Source organism: Cyclopterus lumpus, chromosome 11, assembly GCF_009769545.1.
Source record: "Cyclopterus lumpus isolate fCycLum1 chromosome 11, fCycLum1.pri, whole genome shotgun sequence".
NCBI classification, from domain to species: domain Eukaryota; kingdom Metazoa; phylum Chordata; class Actinopteri; order Perciformes; family Cyclopteridae; genus Cyclopterus; species Cyclopterus lumpus.
Window position 1 is genome coordinate 2,343,149 of NC_046976.1, and position 8,523 is coordinate 2,351,671.

Here is an 8,523-nt window from a genome sequence, read left to right on the forward strand (position 1 = left end):
CAAGCAGAAAGAAAGTAAGGAACACAGCGAGAGAAAAGGGAGCAGAGAGAGCGAGATAATATTAATTGAATGGGTTCAAATAAAAAATAAAAATCCAAGGAAGTTGGAGGGCACAGCTTGCCACTGGAGAGGAAGTGAGAAAAGAAATATAGTGTAGCTATACGGTAAGAGTGTGAGGCCCGAAAGGCCCGAAAGCTCCCTTTAGACCCACCACACTTCACTCTTTAAATGTGCTGGCAGTAAAGACGACGACAATAAGGGGAATCATTTTACAACCAGTGGATCATTTTAGATTATTTGAGCAGCCAGTGACCATATTTGGATGGTGGAGGAGTGACGCAGAGACGCCTTATAAGAGAGAAGTCGAGTTATTTTCTCTTAGACTTCTGTACATCCAGAGGAGTCGCCCCCTGATGGTCAGTAGAGAGAATGCAGCTTTAAGACATGAAGCATCTTCTGCATCACTTTTCAGAAACACCTGGGAAGGATTTTGTCTGCCCTTACAATACTTTTCAATTTTGATTCATGCCTTTTCTGAATCTGCATTAATACGATATCCCAGAATATATGGTCACTTATAGTTTAGGCTACATGTTCTATAAAATGTGTTATTAATCGTCTCCACATACTCCATTGAACTGCATGGTACTGAACTATATTAAAGTGAGCTGAACTGAATTTAAACTGAACTTCAGTCTTTCCCAATGGACAAAAAAAACTAACCACCACCCACAAACATCTTGCTTTTGTCTTCAGGGGACAAGGCTACAATCAGCATTCATTCATTCTGTGATGCATGTTGAAGTAAACATATAAGGAATAAAATCAACAAGGATGCGGACGATTATGATCTATTAACGTACACAAACATACTCTTAATATGCCACTAGACTCCAGTCTAACAACAGTTGCTTTTACATCGCTAATCATCGAAAAACACATTTAATTCAAACTTGACAGAAACAAAATATGTTGGTGTGTTGGTGAGATTTGATAGTTTTAAAGAGCAACTGAATAAGTAACGGAGATATAACATGAAAAAGCAGGTATTGAGCTCTGGTAGCGAAGGCTGCTCTGGGTCAATAGGACCATGGTAATGGTAGTTGGTTCTCTGCCTGCATGAATCTATTCAAACCTTTTAATGTAAAGTTACTGTTGGTATGAATAGTTTTCATAGGAAATATTTGCAGGTGAGTATTTAGCGTTCTCGTCAATTATTTTGTGAAAAGGACTTTAAGCGTCAAAAAAGGGGGTTGACATTTCACCACAGTGCATTAACAGAAGTCACAGAGCAGGTAGTGACCCGCCGATGATGAATATGATGTATAAAGCAGCTCCGTAATTGGACAAGACAGTTTAATGGCTTACGTTGGAGCCACTTTGTGGGGTCCCGTGCGCTCCACTTGTGCGGGGAGGTTGGCGGATTAAAAACACCGGCGGATGGAGGTCTGAAGAGCCAATTCAATTCCCAGAGCCATAAACTACAGAGATTGTGCTGTTATTGTTTCTGTTGCCTTACTCCAAGTCACTCTTCATCTCCTCCTCGCTGCGATGAAAGATTCCTGGCATTCACACACGCGCACACACACACACACACACACACACACACACGCGCACACGCACACCTACACAGATGAGACACCCACAAACTTTCTCTGCGATGGGTGCATCAATGCATTCACTTACACACGCCTCACTAAAAATAGTTAAACTCTCATGCACATACACACTTTCATACTTACACAGAACCTCTTTCCTGACATGTATCTCTTCCTCACGGAAACATTTTCTGACACACACAGCGACTCCCCACGAACACACACAGCCATCAGTCACTCAGCAGCGCCCACAGCAGGTGGCTGGCAATCTTCTCCAGGCTTCAGACCACAGGTGGTAAACCAAACAATCAGCAGTTCCCACCGTGATATCAGAGCCAACTGTCCTCGCGCAGCTCAATTGACTTTCCTGTGAACGTTTTTTTTTTTTGTTGGTTGCTTTAGTGACTACTTGAAAACTCAATAATAACGACGCCAACACCAGTGGTCAGTTTCATCTGGAGCTCGGGGAAACGGTGTGAGTGTTCTCCTTTTGTGGGGAAAAACTCAATAAAAATGACAAAGTGCAGCGGCAGTGGATGAGGTCAAACCGAGAGGGGACTGTTTGTCTTCTCTGAAGCGCTGAAACGATTGACCAATGGTTCAGAAAATTAGGACACACTCACACACACACACACACACACACACACACACACACACACACACACACACACACACACACACACACACACACACAAAGTGAATGCCTCTCAAATGTGATGGTTTTCAGCTTGTTTTATGTCATTGTATATGTAATACTTTTGTCTTTTCAATTGTGGATTGGACAACTCTGGACATTAGGATCCTTGTGACCAACATGTTGCCTATCTTCTGGTACCAACACTTTCTTTAATAATCATTTAAAAAATGTTCCTTGTCCGTCTGTCTGTCTGAGGATTTATTTAGTTTTGCTGTAGCGCCTTGCCCTTATATTAATACCTCTCTATGTTTTTATGTGGGTATTTGCCGATGCCACAGAGGAACCTGAGGAGGAGGACAAGTACAGAGCGGGATGGACTCTTCCCCTGGTATGTTTGACAAGAGGCAATTTGCAAGATACATAGACTATAAATAAGAAGTGAATATAATGACAGCGATTTCATCCATCGGTTTGTCGACTGTTGTTTTTTGAAGCCTTGCGTTTATCATAGTTTTGCCAGTTGTTATATTGGTCTTTGGCTGTCGTCGTCATCATCATGGTCTTTGACCATCAACATCTTGGTCTTTCTTTGGTCGTCATCATCATGGTCTTTGGTCGTCAACATCTTAGTCTTTCTTTGGTCGTCATCATCATGGTCTTTGGTCGTCAACATCTTAGTCTTTCTTTGGTCGTCATCATCATGGTCTTTGGTCGCCAACATCTTAGTCTTTCTTTGGCAGTCATCATCTTGGTCTTTGGTCGCCAACATCTTAGTCTTTCTTTGGCCGTCATCATCTTGGTCTTTGGTCGCCAACATCTTGGTCTTTGGTCGTCAACATCTTGGTCTTTGGTCGCCAACATCTTGGTCTTTGGTCGTCAACATCTTGGTCTTTGGTCATCACCATCTTGGTCTTTGGTCGTCAACATCTTGGTCTTTGGTTGCCAACATCTTGGTCTTTGGCCGTCATCATCTTGGTCTTTGGCAGTCATCATATTGGTCTTTGGCCGTCATCATCTTGGTCTTTGGTCGTCATCATCTTGGTCTTTGGCCGTCAACATCTTGGTCTTTGGCCGTCATCATCTTGGTCTTTGGCCGTCATCATCTTGGTCTTTGGTCGTCATCATCTTGGTCTTTGGCCGTCAACATCTTGGTCTTTGGTCGTCATCATCTTGGTCTTTGGCCGTCAACATCTTGGTCTTTGGCAGTCATCATATTGGTCTTTGGCCGTCATCATCTTGGTCTTTGGTCGTCATCATCTTGGACTTTGGCCGTCAACATCTTGGTCTTTGGCAGTCATCATCTTGGTCTTTGGCCGTCATCATCTTGGTCTTTGGTCGTCATCATCTTGGTCTTTGGTCGTCAACATCTTGGTCTTTGGTCGTTATCATCTTGGTCTTTGGCCGTCAACATCTTGGTCTTTGGCCGTCATCATCTTGGTCTTTGGCCGTCATCATCTTGGTCTTTGGCCGTCAACATCTTGGTCTTTGGTCGTTATCATCTTGGTCTTTGGCCGTCAACATCTTGGTCTTTGGTCGTTATCATCTTGGTCTTTGGCCGTCAACATCTTGGTCTTTGGCAGTCATCATCTTGGACAAAAAATGGATGTAAATGTAACAACTTGACTGGTTGGTGGAGGCATACAACTACGCGGCGGTATTTCTACTTTTCAAATAACTGATGACTGTAAATTTAGATTGTTGGTCCCAGCAGTAGAGGTGAATTGCATGTTGCCAAGTATTACACATTGCACCTTCTTTAAAGCTTTTGCTGCAGGGGAGTGCGATGCAGCGGCCAATCAACTACCTGTCAGCATAGATCACATTGGGACATAGAGTTGTTTGAGTTGTGATCGTCGCCACAAAGGACAGAATACCTGAATATGTCACCACAATAACTTTATATATTTGTAAAATGCTCCTTCGTAGCTGGCTAAGCCGGTGTGCAATTTCAAACTTAGTCCTTTTCCTTTCTCAAGGGAAGCTGAAGCAACATGCCTCCACTAACGGAGCCCCCTCTGCTTCTAACGCAGTGCTGTTTATCGCTCGGGTAATTCTGAATACTGAGCCAAGGCAGGAGAGGGATGCCAGATAAAATGTTTCCTATGTACATTTTTCAGAAATGAGAAACATAAGTACCCTGTGGTGCACGTTAGTACACAAAAGTGTGTTGACAAAGGGCCTCTCTTTTCTGGGACGTTCTTTTTTTTATCGCATCTTGGCCAAATGTAGGCACAAGCAGCAGTAGATAAGGCAGGTTGGTGGCAAGACGGAAGACAACGAGCACTCAAAGTCTCCAGGATTGCACTGAATGTTCCAGATTGATTATGCTCCACATAACTATTCAGAGTATCCAAGGGGGGATTTTCTCTTTTTTTTTAAATCTCTTTCCTGCATCTAAAACAAAAGCTGATGTCTGTTTTAGCTAACGGCTTTAGCGTTCTCGCTGGTGGAATGTGAAGCCTCTGGGGTGCTGGAAGCCTCTAAACACAATACCAGTTAATTGGCTTTGTGCTCTTATGCTGTTTACAAAGGCTATTTTTACCTCTCGTAGCGGTTCTGTATGGGACTCTGTGGGTGAGAGTGTGGTTGTGTTCCCAAGTATACATGAAAGTGTGCTGACGATTAGCTCACTTTCCCTTCATCTTCCTCTCCCACTGTCTTTTTCTTCTGTTCTTTTTCCGTCGTCTGTGTGCGCACGCTGTCAATACAAGACAAATATGTTTTGCTGCTACTCCCACGTCAGTGCCAAGGCGGACAATAAATCGCTACACGATAATAAAATCTGATCACATTCATTACTCATTTCGCTTTTGTTCATCACGGTCTGTGGGCTGAGGCACACCATCTTCCTCCAAGTTGATTCACAAACAACCCCCCCCTCCCCCTCCCCCGAAAAAAACCCTCCAACAACAACAAAGTGCTGTATGTTCTGTATCAAAATATTCTAATTATTATATTCATAAAAATCAATGAAACGTTAATTGCCCTTTTCCACAGCGCATCGTTTCTAGCCATTGCTCTTCTCATGCGGACACCTTCTTGTGTTATTCTCCCATACTCTCTATGAAGAGAGAGAGAGAGAGACAAACAAATATTCTTAGATGCATCGCGATTCTCTCTTGAATGATTACGACTCAATGCAGAAAACTCAATAATTGGAAATTTAAAACTCAATTCTGAATGCAACAGATGTGATACATGTGCATCTGGTTTAGGTTCTAAACCAAATACGAGAGGAGTTAATCTAACATATGGAAGCATTTCACTTCTTCCTCTTCCGCCCACTCAGAGAAGGAGGAGCACCAGGATGTGCGCTCCTCCTCACTCACTTTCTCTCTATGTTGAACACTTTGAAGCGAGCTACAGCGTTCACCTGTACGGGCACAGAGACTCTAGAACCAAGTCACTGAGCAAAGAGGACGGTAGAACGTCTACGAGGGACATCCGTTGGTACAGAACCACGTGGACCCACGGCCGTGGACTTTATCCCTGTGTGTATAGTTTCACCACATGTTCCACAAAGAGGGGTTTAGTACCAGAGCTGCATGCTCATTGTCTACAACAGGAAGGTGTGTTTGAAGACAAGTCGTTGTTATTTATTAGTCAATACGAGCAGCTCGTTATGTCACATGACTCAGAAGATGCTTAAGACCTGATTTATTAATTTTCCTTGCAGTGATGGAGATGTGACCCTCCAGTTGACACATATCTCTTCTATTTATATTACTAATATTGTGAAAACATCTTCAAACAACTGGATTACGTTTCTAGTTTCTCAGCAAAACAAACCCCACATTTTAACAAATCATGATCACGGTATAATTCACTGTCGCCCAATACTCCTTTCTAGTGAATGGAGCCTGAACGCACCTCAGTGGAACTCAATGGAACCTCCACGGCTCTGCTCCCTACTTTGTAGCAGCTGTTGATGTCGGCATTACCAACGTTACCAGCTCTCCTCCGGCCAATTTCACATGTTTCATTATCAGACCAGCGACGAGTAGGCATCAATGCTGACCTCCTGATCTCCAGATCACATATTTGTACTGAATCTAGGCCGGTATCGATCGGTTAAACAGTGTAATTAATCCACGCTTCACATGACTCCCCGGTCATTTTCTATATCCCAAATGCTCCCTCACTGATGATTGAAGACACTTTTTGGCAGATATAAGGCTGGAGTGTTGGTTCCCTCTGAAAACCAACACACACGTGTGACGTGACTTGAGCGAGAGGAGATTTCACCTCACACACACGGTCAAATATTAATAAAATAAAAGATTGTGTATCGAGACAATATCTCCATCCAAAATATTGCGATACTTTGCCCTATCGACCCTCCCCCCCTTGTGTGGACGTAGCCAGACAATCCAGACACTTTGTGCATGAGGATTGGAAAGGAAGCTGTGTTATTTAGTCATAATTTGCTACAAATACGAAACGCACAGATGGGCAGGGGAGAAGTGCCGAGGTTTCTCCACACAGGTTTGTAATGCCTCCTTTTCAAATCTACAGGGAGCGAATGTTGTGCGTCAAACTGTAAGAGTTGTTTTTTACAGGCTTTTTTTCTTTTTAGCACTTTGCTGCTAAAACAGGATTGATACACTCCAGTAGATATTACTGGTGCTTTGACTGCTCCTCGAAATGCCAGTTTTAATTTGCATCCCACCATAAAAACACCTTCCAGCACGGGCTGTGTGTCAAACATGATAGATGCTCTTTGGACCCAGTGTGTGGACGTTTCTCCTTGGTTTTAGTTGGCAAGGTTAGTTAATGCAGTTGGCGAATACATATTATTTATCACATGTGGTGGAGAACGCAAAAATGCAAATCTCCTTCACTGTGAATTCTGCTTTCATATTCTCTGGACACTTTCTCACAGATGCAGTGAGTCTGTTGTCGTACTAATCATCATTACTGGATGTTAAAGGGCGAGACAGGTGTCCAAACACCTTTTGAGATGAAGTCTAGTGGTTCTGCAGAGAAGAAAATATCTTCCTTTAGTACAGATCACACCATAATCATTGTGGTATGTTTTTCAGTGAAAATGACAAGAATGTACTGTGGTAGTACGTAATAATGATCGTTTACTGATTCTGTTTTTCATCACCCTGCACTGAAGAGGCCCAACAAAACAGAAAAAATAACCTTTTTGTTTTTATCCAACACCTGTTTGTGACTCACAACAGCTGGTGATGAAGTGCAATCAATACCTTTCTTTTTTCTCTGCAGCAAGGCCATCCACTCCGTCTTTATGAGCTCTCGACTTAACAATGGAGAACAGATGATGGAGCACCACGTTCTTTACGGAGTATTATTATGTATACTGCATTTATACTTCAACTACTTCTGTGCCTGCAGTGTACTATTGCTCTAGAGTCTACGAGCAGTCCCCATACTACGAATACCTTTCAGGACACGCCTTTTTTCCAGAATGTTTGTTTTCAGACTTTCACCCAGGAACCAAAAGTCAACCTTGACTTATTTTAATTTACCTCCATAAATATAATTAAGTACCCAACACACCCATTTCAAGCCAAACCACGATGATATTACTAACCCTCACAAGTAGGTGTGTTGCCTTTTGGATTGGTTTCAATTCACAGCGGTTAACCACGTGCTTAAAACTTAAAGCCCCTCTAGACCACAGTTCAGCTGTCTGTCTGGAGGCGGGTTGGAAAGCAAGTCTCACTAGTTCTGTCTTTTTGGAGCGTAGACGTTTGCTTGAGTTTTTCTGCTGTAAAAAATAAACCTCTTTTAAAGTCCTTATTCTCTTGTGAGTAGATCGTCAACAGTTTTCATAACTGATCAATCGACATTTATGATGGAAAATGATGAATAATATTATAGTTTAAGCTTCTTACATGTGAGGACAGTCTAAGAATTGAATATCTTTCTGATTGTTTGTGACTCAAAGCAAGACATAAAGACATCATCTCAGACTCTGGGCAATCGTGAGGGCCATATTCCACTCACTTGAACTATTCATAGTTCTTGTTTTGAACTATGAATAGATCGGTTGTTGACACAATTGAAAAATGAATTCAGAATGAAAATACTTATTAGTCGCAGCCATGTTTAAAAGCAAACATAAAACCTTTGGCTCAAAGAATGCTCTTCAAAACACAAAGTAAAGCTAAAGAATGTGGTCATTTTTAGCAGTAAACCCACTGCTGGTGTGAGTTGCTCATTAATTGATCCTAATTACACCTCGTAATATAATTACTTTGACAATGGTGTATTGATGTTTCAGAGCCGCCTTTAACATTTCTATTCACCGGGGGACGT